The 13,329-nt window shown below is 40.5% G+C and overlaps 1 protein-coding gene across 1 annotated transcript in view; it reads right to left on the reverse strand.

Moving 5' to 3' along the window:
- The window catches only part of GUCY1A1 (guanylate cyclase 1 soluble subunit alpha 1), a 36,464-nt gene extending 30,090 nt beyond the window's left edge, over positions 1-6,374 (reverse strand). The window contains exon 1 of the mRNA XM_074866615.1: positions 6,234-6,374. The gene's annotated coding sequence lies outside the window, so the exon portion shown is untranslated. The remainder of the gene's footprint in view (positions 1-6,233) is intronic.
- Positions 6,375-13,329: the final 6,955 nt, after the last annotated feature.

Here is a 13,329-nt window from a genome sequence, read left to right on the forward strand (position 1 = left end):
TACAAGTGAAATTAAAATAGATTTTGCAGGTAGGATTCATAAAAGGGTGTAGGTGCTGTATATAAAAGAAGAACAAAGGAGGGTGACCTCATCCTACAGCTTCATGCCTAACACACACTAGGTTTAACTTCATTCTCTCCTTTCTGAAGGCTCTGTAATTGCTTCTAGGAAAGGCATTTCCTCTTGGCTGGTTTTATTAATATCATGCAACCTGTTTGGGAACCTTTAACTGCATCAAAATAAGCATTTAATTCAATCTAAAGTTAATTGTATTTATTCCTGTCATGATTTCGTGAAGTTTTTGAGAAAAAAAAATCAGTTCCACATTGATCAAAGGCCTTGATAATTTTCTTAAGCTACAAGACTATCCTTCCATTCATACCATTCTTCCCATGTGGAAATTCTAAAATCCTACCTCTAAATATGCTCTGTGAATTCTATGGACTAATGGCTATGTTTTCATCAAAATTTGAACAGTTGATCAATCCACCAAATATATTTCTCAACATGAGGCAAGTGGTTTTGCACTCTAAACTTGCCAGTGCAAACAGACAACTATGAAGACAGTTTCAGAAAAAAAAAAAAAAAAAGGGAAATTTAAAGTTAGATTGATGCATGCTTTCTCCAAAGACATGGAAATTTTGCTGTTTTTAGCAGTGCTATTTAAAACAGGAACTGCAATGAGTATTTAAGGCTCCAGGGTGCCTGCAGTCAGGACTAGGGAGCCACACAGCTATTAATATAAGCAGACACCCCTCCCTATTAACCAGAAGACAGCAACTGGATATATTGTCTTGTGCTTTCAAATCACAGAAATAATTATGAGCAAATGCAAAATCCAAATTTTTCCAAGCAACAAACTAGAAATCTTGCTGAGGTGTTTTTCCATTGTAGTCAGCCTTTTACTCATGCTCTTTCATCTGTGAAGGGTTTCTGTATTTGCCGAGGAGGGAAATCAGCTTTCCCTGAAGAACTTTTATCAGTCTCCATCTGTACCAAGTGTCAAGTGTAACACAAGGTTAAAATGAAATTAAACACAGGTTTACCTTGGTCAGCATTAGAAAGGCACTCATCATACTCCTGCCTAATATACCATAGAGAAGCCTGTTACTGGGATCTCAAAAAATAACTGTGCTATTATTCATTAAAATTGGAGAGTTTAGAAGCAACTACTGTCTGTGGCACCACAGAAACCACAAGTTTTACCGCACCCTCTGGAATTGATGACATTCTAGAATTACACCAGGAGGATTCCCACAAAATATATTTTCCCCAAAGGAATGATACATTTTTGTTCTGAATACCTTAGAACGGGGCTGAGGAAGAGATTTACTTCATTTTTTTTAATTTCCATTTGTGGAGGAGAAAATAATCAAAGGATTTTATTTAGCACATTGCCTTATAGTAAGAAATTTTTACTCACACTGAAACAACTGGATGACTTGCATGGGATATTCCCCGCAACTCTCTAATACAAATAGCCATCTAAGAACTAGATTCCTCAATGCTTGATAAAATCTTTGGAACTGGTTCCAGCCTCCTCCATGATGATGCACACACACCACTTTCTAGATTGCAACCCACACAACTAAAGCTCTCTTCCTGAGCCACTGCATGGCTGACCTATTTTCTATATGGATTTGGCTGAAACAATCAATGGGCATAGCCATGCGTAAAGTGCAAGGCATAGCCAAACAGTCTCAAGAGAGGGTTTCAGACAGCTCTGTGCCCCACAGCCCCATGCTGAGATGTAAATCTTCAGGCATTTTCCCCCTGGGCCTAGGGCAGAGAAAACGTGGCCTTGGCACTCAAGCAGTGACAGCAGAGCATTCCTCTCACATTCAGGCAGATCATATGCACAGAGGCTCCAGACAGGGGGTCTTGTGAAAAAAGTACTCTCTCAGAAATAATATGTAAGGTCACAACTTGATTACCAAATAGGCTTAGTGTGTTGCCTGTAAGAAATCAGCCTACTGTGCTCACTTGCATGAGGAGATGGCTTGTTTGAATACTTTACTAGCAGAGCACCATTCTCTTGGAACAGCTACTTCTAGTATGAATATGAAATAAGAAAATCAATTCCAAAGTTGGCTTTAAGTAACACAAAGGAACTAATTTAAAGAGTCAGAGCAGTAAAATCAAGAATAATAGCTACCACAAGTTCAAGCCAAGTTCAAGGAGTGGGGAGGGTGTGCCTAAAAGTAGCAATGAGGGTCTGAACCACAGAAGGGGGCATTTCAGTCAAATGAGAATGTTAGTTAAAATACTCCACATTTAAATATGAAAGCAGTAATATTCTTAGCAAGGGCATTGATTCCACTGAACAAAGCTATCATATAATAGGAAATATGAATGAAAAATAAGTGCAACTGAACGTCACAAAAGACTGTGCTCACTGTGGGTGAAATTCTCCCAAAGGCTTGTGGAAACCCTAAAGCTCAACTTTACTTGGGGGTCTGAAGCAATGAAGAGGACTTGATGAAGTCTCTCTATGGTGAAGTAGAGTTAATCCCTAGAGAACCCCTTTTGCTCTGACTTAGGTTATGAAGCAGCAGTGAAACCTGCACTCCTACGAAAAGGGAGTAGATGTCAGCTTTCTCCAGACTCCGCATCTACAAAAATACATAAGCATTCTGTAGGAGCTACAGGCCATAAATGAGGAGCCAAAATGACGAGGAAACACTAGCACTGACCTAAAAGTGGCATCACCTCAGTAAGACAACCAAAAAACTGGAAGAACAGCATGTTACCAAAGGAGTAGCAATCAATAACCTGTGTTACAAGTAAAAGGCTTCATTAAAGATATTAACATGGTCTTTTAAACTGTTTCATAGCAGGTGAATCTATAAGCAAAAAAAACCTTATAAAAAACCTGCTGTCTCTAGCAAATTTTTCTGCATTTATTACAAGAAAAAAACTCATTGTTTATGCCCTAGCCAGAAACCCTAGCCCGTTTATGCACATGCTTAAATCGTACTGGAATTTTTAAATTAAATAGATACTAATAATATGTCCTGAAGACTGTTGCTTTCTTGAATAAATACTTATGCCCTGAACACTGACTTAAAAATATAGTAACTGTTCAATGATAAACCTGTATCTCTACTCCTGGTACAACCAGTCATGCAAGACTTGCTGAATAAGTATCATATATATTACAGCCATATCTCAGATGCTCAAAACATGCTGGAAAGAATATTCAAAGTGATGTCAAATGTGAGATTATTTAAATTTCAAGGGCTAAATATCTTAATTGCAATGCTAAGCTTCTAAATAAATGCTGTGAGTTTTAATAAACATATAGACAACAAAGATCTTTATAAACAAAATAGTACAAAATGTGCAAGGAATTCCAGCAAAGAAACTCTAATGGCAGCTCTACACAGCTCAGTTTTCATTTGCTAATAAAATGTGCAAGCTGAAGTGTAATGATTTCTAAATATCATTACCCCAAAATTCCTTAAAACGCATCCTGTAGTTTCCAATAACTATTCTGAAACACTTCTTTTTACCTATACTGAACTTTTCTTAAATAAGTTTGTATATAAAAAAAAGAAACTTGCTGCTTGTCTACAGAGTAAATACAAAATACAGCCAGTACCTTCTAATACATACTTCCTTGTTCATAATTTAGAATGTTGTGTCTGTTTCCTTAGATTACTGAGGTGCTTGTTTTGGGTTTTTTTTTTTTAAAGTAAGATATAATTTACAACATCTTTTGGTTTAACAACTCATTTCAGTTAAAAGGAAAATAGCTGTATGTGCTACAAACTCTACCTTGACTTCTTGGATAGCTTGTTTTGAGTCTCTGTATTTTTTTAGAATTTCAAACAGAGGGATGGCATTTATCTTCATAATGGCTGTGATATTTTACCTTTTATTACATGACATAACCAGGTTTTGACTGCTACTGATGTTTTGAGTATTATATTTTGTTATAAACTGTTACTTATGTTTTGCTTTCACTGTGGGATCTGTTTTGAAACAGACTGTCATAGAATGGTTAAAGACAGATTTTTTAAAGAAAACATTAATCAGGATAAGACAAATATACAAGACTTTAGTACTTACTTTTATGGACACGACATTAAAGACTAATCTTGAATTCTCGTTTTTAATGGTTCATCAAAAACTTAATTGAATAATTTAAGTGAATACTCAGCAAGTGAACAAGTGGGAGGGAGGATGGTGAGCCATTTTATTGATAGTCAAAAAAGGGTAAAAAGCCCCCTGTAGAATTAAATTCCTTACTTTCTCCTCCAATGTTTGCCTCATGATCTTGCAGTGTCATGACTCATAATAGCTGCAAGCTACATAATTCCACAGAAAAAAAATACAATCAAGAGATCTCAAGATGTGATTTCCTTCTTTCTCCTTCCTTACTTTTCCTGCCTGCTTTAGATCAGCATGATTTCAGTAACTGCTCTTCTCTTCTGAGAACGTGGAGCATGAAGTCTTTTATATCAGCATGACGGCATTCCTCATGCTTCCTTACAATCATCTAGTTCATTTAAGGTTCTTGCTATTGGCAAAACAAAGAGAATAGTCATCAGAGCTGCAGAATGTATGGCCATATGTAGTGCCCCAGAGCGACACAATCCAAGCAAGAAACTTCTCTACAATCAAGAGAACTTCCCATGCTTGCATTTGTAACACATTTGCACACATTCTCTGGTTGCTTAAATTGCTTAACTTCGCTGAATAATTATGTAAAATAGGCTGTTACTGGAATCTTTTTCCAGCTGGGCTGCCACCACCTTTTGTTCCTAACCCTAGAAAAGCAGCAGACCTATTTATGTGATTTAAAGCGTATGCTTCCTTGCACCTACTTTCTGTAGTTTGGAAACGAATCATCTTAATTATAACTACAAGAAAAGGGATTGACTCCATTGGGAGTTTTGTCTTAGGAAAAACTATAAGATTACACCATTTCCAAATAAGTAAAACACTTGTTCTATTCATGGAAAGATAATTAAACTCTTAGACTTGTTATGAAAAATTGGTCCGTTACATTCTTCTGTAACTCTGTATTCTGAGGCTTCACAATGGAAAATCTGAGTGAATAAAAATTTATTATTTCCTACTAGGTTTTCAACTATCAAAAGTCTTACCATTTCTCTTTAGACCAACCCGTATGCAGCACAGTGTAACCTGTAGTCCAGTGAAAGTGCATAGCCCAAATACAGCATTACAGACAGTTCATTTCACTGTAATACTCAATTTTGGTAATACTGCCTCCTTGCTTAGGAATTTTTTCCTGTTATTCACCCTTCGAACTTAGAAAGCCATCTCACTACATACACAGAACAAGCGACCTGCTCTAAAAATAGAGCCATTTTAGGAGCAGCATTAGATCAAGGTTAGGAGAGTACACAAAATAATAGAAGTACTCCTTTACATACGAGGGAGAAACTTTTCAAGTCTCTCATGTTTATACACAGAGATGATTTTGTAAAGGGACTAGTAGGACAAGGCTAGTAATGGTCGCTGAACTTTAGCCACAGAAACAACTCTATCCACTCAGAAAAGGAATTACAAGCCTGAAGTCTTGAAAAAATAGAAGAGTGGAGCTGAGAAAATCGACTGAAAAAGCAAACTGCCAATCATAATAAATACAACACAGGTTGGGATTTCATTTATTGGAAAAGAATTGGAATAACAAATGCAAAAATGAAGTTATTGTTAGAGCATCAAGCATGTGATTAAATATCAGGTTTGTGTCTAATTTATCCAGTGCAATGATATGAATTACTCTGAAAACCCGATAAGAAACCTTACCTAAGTATAATGCAGTGAAACTAGTCTGCGTGGGTTTCACTAGCCTGACGGGCAGTGGCAGTGAGCAAATTCTTAGAAAGCCTCACAATGCACAAAGGCGGCCGAAGTACCCTCGTGGCTGCGGACTTCAGCGAGCTCCCAGCTCGGCTCCCAGCCCCCGATCGCGACATGTATCGCTCCAGACCATATCTGGGCGAGGGCACGGTGCAAGCGGGGCTGGGGGTGCTGCGGGGAGGGGGCTTCCCGCGCCCCCCCCCTCCCCCGATCCCGGGGCCCAGTCCCACACCGCCGGGCGAGAGCTCCAGCCCCGGCCTCGGGCCGAGCGCCCCGCGGGCACGGCCGGGCGCCCCGGCCCAGCGCTGTCCAGGGTCCCCGCCGCTCCCCGCTCCGCTCCGCTCCCCTCCGCGCCGCTCCGCTCCGCGCCCCGCTCCGCGCCCCGGGCGTCGCTCACTCACCATGGCGCAAGGGCTGCCCGCGGCCGCGCAGCCCCGCGGAGGGGCTCTGGGCTCAGGGCGCCGCTGCCGCTCCCCGGCGCCGCAAAGGTGTATTTGGGGAGCGGGCGCGGCGCGGCGGCGGGGCCGCCCGGGCGGGCGGGGGCCCGGCGGGAGGGGCTTCCCGCGGGCCCAATCAGGGACGGGGCGGGCGGCCCCGGGCCGCGGCGGGGGCGGGGGCGGCGGCCTGGGGGGGCACGGTGCCCCCGGCAGCCCCCAGCTGATCCACCGCCGCCGGCCTGTCCCTGCCCGGCGGCTGCCGGTGGCGCGGGGCTGCAGCTGGGCGTCGGGAAGGGCGCGTGTTGCTGCGCACCGCCCCGTGCCGGGGCCGCTCCGCGGGAGCCCGCATGGCCAGACATGTCCGTTTGCGCAGTGCCGGAGCTTCGGTGGGCAGCAGCTCCACAGGAGTCGGAGCCGGTGTCCTCGGGGGTGGCAGGGCGTGGTGGTTACTCATGTCTTTTCCACGCCGGTGTCCTTCAGTTTGAAAATGGTGTGCTACCATACTGCCTTTATTTGCACTTTTCCTACCGTGGCTTTGATTTACTTGTTGCTAGTGATACTCTGTGCAATCTGTAACATACACATTTTGACTGTAGCTTTGGAGTGCGGCTATTAAAACTAATAGCTAGGCATTGACAGAAGGGACACCGTACCTTTCCAAAAAGCACGGAAAACAAGAACCTTTCAAACAGCTTTGGAACATCGGAGAGCCAAGTTCAATTGAGAACACACATTCGTAAACCACTTTTTAAGAGAGTTGCCCAGGTCTGAAATCATACGCTTTGTTCTTGCACGTCATCATCGAAACAGAATAACTCTGCAGTTTTTAAATATTCACAAATACCATTGTGCATTCATAGTATTTTCACTGTGAAAACATTGGGTGGTTTTTGGAAGCCCAGGGTCAGAAATAGTTGTTTTGCTGGACTTGGACAATTAACAGTGAGTGACCTCACAATAAGATTAGTTGCCTTATCAAGTTAGATGAAAGCAAACAGAAGATTTCACCAAGAAAAACAGCTGTTGTAAGGTGAAGGATGAGCTTGGAGGAGCACCATACCTACAGGGCAAGAGAAGAAAGGGCATCATTCCTTGGAGCTCACTGTTGTAGCTTAACAAGGTAGTGAGGAAGAGAGAGTTGAAATCAACCCAAACAAAAGCAGCACATCTCCAGGTGGTTTTGAACAGACCAGCTTTACACAAAAGAGGGTATCAAAGCTCAAGGTGTGAATGTTTTGTTGCTTCCTTGACTGTCAGAACTGAAAAACAGTTAAATAAATATATCTGCTTCACAGCATGCTTCCCTCCCTGAAGCATTAGAAAAGAAACCTGTCAGCTAGAGTAAAGAACTGATGAATTCCCTCAACTACCAGTTAGTCAGCTGAAAATAATCTGCCAAAGCCCATTTTGTTGCCATTTCTGAAGTTATTGACAGGCAATGCGAAGCCTAATTGAGTGCTAAATAGTCTAGGACATTGTGTACCTCATAAAATTACTGTATTAATAGATCATGTATTGATGCAGTCCTTTGCCTCCAGAAACAAAGATTAGTCTCAAGGCAAGGCACCCTCTTGCTGATGTTTGCCCTCACCTGCAAATTACTCTAACTCTTGCTGTTCAGTCTCACTTTTCTTGCCTCAGGGAACCAGCTTCTTCTGTAAAAAAAAAAAAAAAAAAAAAAAAAAAAGTAGAACCAGCTTCTAAGCAACTGATATAAATGAATTCCATTATCAAGTTTCTGTACCAAAAAGGAGCCAGAGCTTCTGTTGCACAGAGAATGCCTATTCCAGGATGTGCTGTGCAAATTTAGACATGATGATCCCTGCAGTGTAAACCTGCTGTGCCCAGTGTGACAAATTAATGGTAGCCAACAAAGGTGAATTTGAGCATTTGGTGAGTAACTGGATCAACAGCACCCACAGGTCTCCCAGAGATCTTGAAAAGCCATCATTCATCGCTATCACATCAGTCGCTATGTGCCTACTAGTACTGATGTGCAAACGTGCACCAAACAAAAAAACAAATTAAAAATGCCAAATAAAATGCTTATGAGTAAGATCTTTTCAGTAAGTATTTGGAAGAATAAAATAATATTTCAAATTATATTAATTGAATATTAATATAAGGCAGCATTCATTTTACTTTAGCCATTGAAAAGTTAGTTCTCTGAACAAAATTAGATTAATTTCTTCCATAAGATCTTACAAATACCAAAAAGATACCATGTTTCCATCAAGAAACACTTATGTCATGCTTAAAAACGGCTACATTTTCTTCAGTTTCTTCTTTAAATTAAAGGTCTCTTTTTGACCAATAAAATATAAAGATTATGTTGTATGTAATGATGCTAAGATGTATGTATAATCAAATATAAGGGCATCATAATTCAGAGCATAATTAGCACTCCTAAACTGCCATTTACTGGCATCTGCTGTATTTAAATCAAGTTCTCAAAATCAGATGTCTTTAAAGAAGCACCTCTCAAATTTATCATCTCCCCCATGGCAACTGAATTTCTGAAAATATAGAAAGCTACAGCCCAGAGCTGTGGTGCAGAGCAACTGATGGCTCATCTTTGATGGCTTCAGGCACCAGCACCATGGGACTGGGGATGCTGGCAGATCACAGAACTGCAGAAAGACTGAGGTTGGAAGGCACCTCTGGACTTCAGCTAGTCCAACCCCACGGCTCAAAGCAGGATCAGCTACCGCACATTGTTCAGGGCAGTGTCCTGTCAGGTGTTTAGTATCTCCAGGGATGAGGACTCCACAACCTCTGAAGGCAACGTGCTGCACTTTTTGACAACCCTCACAACAAAAAAGTTTTTTCCTGTGTTTAAATGGAATTTCCTGGATTTTGGTTTGTGCCCACAGCCTCCTGTCTTTTTATAGGATGCCAGCTATAGAGTCCAGCTCCCTGTTCTTTTCTCTCCCATCAGATATTTATACATATGTATAAGATCTCCCTGAGCCTCCTCTTCTCTAGGCTGAACAGTCACAGCTGTCTCAGCCTCTCCTCATATGTCAGGTGCTGCAGTCCCTTAGTCATTTTAGCAGCCCTTTGCTGGACTTGCTGCAGTAAGTCCATGTCTTATTGTCCTAGACCCAACACTCCTGATGTGTTTCACCAGTGCCGGGTAGAAGGGAAGCATTACTTCCCTCCAGCTGCTGGCTCTGCCCTTCCTAATGCAGACCATCTAATGTTTATTGCAGCCCAAATGATATTATTTGCATTTATCACTGACACTAGAAATAGCATTGTTGAAACTGTGCAGTGCTCCATCTCAGTTAGCCGTCCATTTGGCTGTAGTACTATGCTCATTTAGGTTTTCAGATTTTGAATTCAATCTGGTCAACCAGAGTCCTCATGGACTCCCTGGCTCAGTTAACCTCTAGCTGGTGGATTATTGAACTCAGGAGTGATGTGGCCATGCTGCGCATCTTATTTCAAGGCACGGGCAAAGTTAATTCTTGCCTCAACTATAATGCTTGGCTTTGTAGCTTTGATTCCCCCCCCCCCCCCCCCCCTTCATGTTTCTTGTTTGTAATTGTGATTTCTACTCCACTCCTTAATGATACATTTTCAGTTTTGCCATTCAGTGACATTTACTGGAGACTCACATGAGGAACACATTAGCTTTTTATTCCAGTGCAGAGGAGTGACATGACACAGAAAGGTGGCAGTCACCTGATCCATGTCACTAGTAATCAAATTAGGTTTTACAGAGCAAGAAATGACAATTATTCCTGAAGGCGGATGAGAATTTGAAAACCTAAAAAAAATTGTACCATACACTGTATCTTTTTAAGAGCCTTCTGAGATCAGTCTAAGTGCCAAATGGTGTGCTGCCAACTGAAGAGTTAATTTAAGTTTGCACTATCTAAAATACATCTGAACTGAGATTAACTGTGGGTTTTGGATACCTCTGCCACCTGGTTAGCATTCTTTTATTGCTTCACTTGTTCTTCCTATAGGGAGTTGAAAACACTGTGGAAAACATACTACCACTGATGTGCCTGAAGGCGTCTGCTGGATTTCTTACTAAAATTATATCAAATTCAGAGGAGGTTTCAGTGGTTTATCCACATCTAGCTCAATTTTCCCCTTTCTGGACAATGATAAATCATCTCAGAAATTATTTATTCTTAAGGCTCATAAATACCTTCCCCAGGAACATGTGTCTTGCTGTTTGGAAATATACCACATTTCAAAAGGGTACCACTATTAAAACGTTTTCCCTTTGCCCTCCACAGAAAGACTTCTCTTCAAATAGTACGTGTCATATTCTTACTCAGCTTTGGTCAGTCAGATCTGAGTATTTATCAGGAGTAATGGCTACATTTTCACCAAAGAAATTTTTGTGCAGAGTTTCAAGTCTGTTTGAAGAAGGGTTTTGTTTCAATGAATGCATAAAAGCACATGTTCCCCATTCTTTCATAGACTTCATCCGCATGCATGCAAGTTGTCCTGAACACAAGATTTCTGAGGATCGAAAGGATTTTTGTTGCTGTTGCAAATATTCTTTGTAAACCACTGTTTCCTGAAGGGCAGGCTAGATTTCTGTGCATTCTCTAAAAATATGTCTGTATCTTGTACAGAAAGACAATTTTGTGAAGTTCTTATGGTGATTTACCATGGAGAGTCACAGAAATATTACAATGGTTCTAACAGCAGTGACAGATAAATAGAATTCTAAGCCACCTTCTTCACTGGAAATTACAGGTAGTCAGACTTCCTGTGGAAACCTTTTCCTGCCAGTTGAATTTCCTTTCTTGACCAACATTCTCATTTTCAGTTGGAAGATGGGTGTAATGCTTCTTTGTACAGATCAAGTATTAATACCACTTTTTAGACAAGGAAGCAGTGATACTTGGCCAGGGGAGAGATTTATTTCATTTCTGGAGTCATATTTAGGAAGCTCTTAACTTTAAATACAAGTTCCAGCTTGGGTAATTGCAAATCTTTGCATCCTCCTCTAACTTAAATTGTTATGGCATCCTTCCTGTCCCAAGTGAATTGTTATGAAATCCTTGTCATGCATTCTACTAAACATTGGCTATGGCTATGCTTTGTGATCTGGAATCCTTTTTCAGCTCCCTGCTCCAGGTGCATGCCCCAATGACACCCTGACTTTGTCTTGGATGAGCTCTGCAAATGTGTTCTTTTCCATTGTGCCTTGATTTCCATTCAGAGCAAGCCTAGGCAGGCAGGCAGGCGGCAGGAAAGCAGCTGCGGAGTATGGAGCTCTGGGAATTAGGAGTGCAGGGAGCAAACACCATAAAGTGCATTTATGCTGCAATAAGTTTTAGACTTTTTCACATTTTACGTTCAGATTAGTGAATTGATTATTGTAGGCACAGGAATTCAAGTCTAGCAAAAGTTTGGTTATTTCTTCATATATAGATACTAGATTATTCATTTTACAGCTAGGAAAGACACAACTATATTAGACAATGGTGGAAAACTTGTGCTGAGACAATGCAGCCAATCCAAACTGATTTCCCTGCTATTTAACAGCCTTTCACTGATACTGTAAGTCAGTTATTATACAGAAAATATATTTATTTCTAAACTGCTCAGTTTTGAGAAACTTTTGTTTTATGTACGTTGGTCCACTGCTGTAATGCCACCCTTTCTCCACAGTCTGTGAATATCAGATTAATTCAGCTGTTAAAATGATGTAAGAAGAAAAAAAAGCCTGTGTACAAGTTGGCAACCACATCTGAGGCACTCATTTTATCTGCTGTCTTAGCATTATTGAAAATAATATCAAGTATGATTCTTGTGCGTAACAGTAGTTCTCATTCAATATTTCAGTCTCTGATCTTCTAAATTAGATAAAGTTCCATAATTACATCATTACAGAAATTACTCATTTGCTTTTTGTTAAGGAGATTCTGTTTGCATTGTGTCAAGTACAATGGGTTCCAGTAATTTTTTACATGTTTGGATGCTATGAGAGTACAAATATATGCTAAGATCCACTTTCCTATACACATAATCTCTCAATTTTCTATAGATACAATCATATGAAAACATTCTTGAGCAAATTCTTGAAGCTTCTTTTTTGGCTACTGTTTTGCAAACATCTGAATCCCCTCTTGATTTTGTGGGAAACTGTCATGAGTAGTTAAAGGGACTTTATTCCAGAAATCCTTTTTGTCAAAAGAAAATGGAACACAGTACTGAATCATCATCACTGAGAAAGAGCATTGTTTGCAAATAAAATTAGGTTGACCTCAGTTTTGAAAATGCTGGTTTGTGTAAATAAAGGTTTCTCTTTTATTCTAATTACCTACCATGACAAAACTTACTGATCATACTGTAAACAAGGTAGGGTTTCTTGTTTTCAGTGTTTGTTCCTGGATCGTTTTAATTTGAAACATCTTAGCTTGGTTCACATGGAGTTAAAATGAATGGGCTGCTTACAGAGCAAAGGTATCACCATCAACAGAATCTAGCTCTCAGCAGTTGTTACTAAATTATGGAAATTTTGAATAGGCTCATCATACTGCAAAGAACTGAGTGAAGTTTGCTTTCTAATTCATCTTCAACCTCCCCCCCCCCCCCGCCCTGTTAAACTGTTGTTTAATTTTAGTAAATCCAAATAAATACTGAGCTACAGTGACCTCATTAACCTCGATTCATCTTGTTAGAGAAATCATGGCTAGATAATGAAAACCTAGCTCAAAATTCATATGGAGGAAAAAAAAATAATTCAGTCTTTTTTCAGGTTATTCTTTTTGAGAAAAATAGAAGAATGCCAAAGAAGGAACCTCTTTGTCACAAGACTTCTCATGTGGACTATGCACATGTAAGCAGTCCAGTTTTCTTCTCTGGGAGCAGTCAAGCAAATGGGAACTGCACTCTCAGGGAGTTTCCGGTCATTTTCCTCCTCCTCCCTGTCAGATCTTTCCTTTTATCCCTTTTACTTCCCTGCTCCCTGCCCCCTTCCAATTCATCCATATCTTTTCCCTGTTTTACTTCCCAGCAATAGTGGAGGCTACTGTCAGGTAACTTCTTTCATTGCTTCTTTTCATTTTCTGGTAAGGAATAACAC

This window comes from Strix uralensis, chromosome 4 (assembly GCF_047716275.1).
Source record: "Strix uralensis isolate ZFMK-TIS-50842 chromosome 4, bStrUra1, whole genome shotgun sequence".
NCBI lineage: Eukaryota > Metazoa > Chordata > Aves > Strigiformes > Strigidae > Strix > Strix uralensis.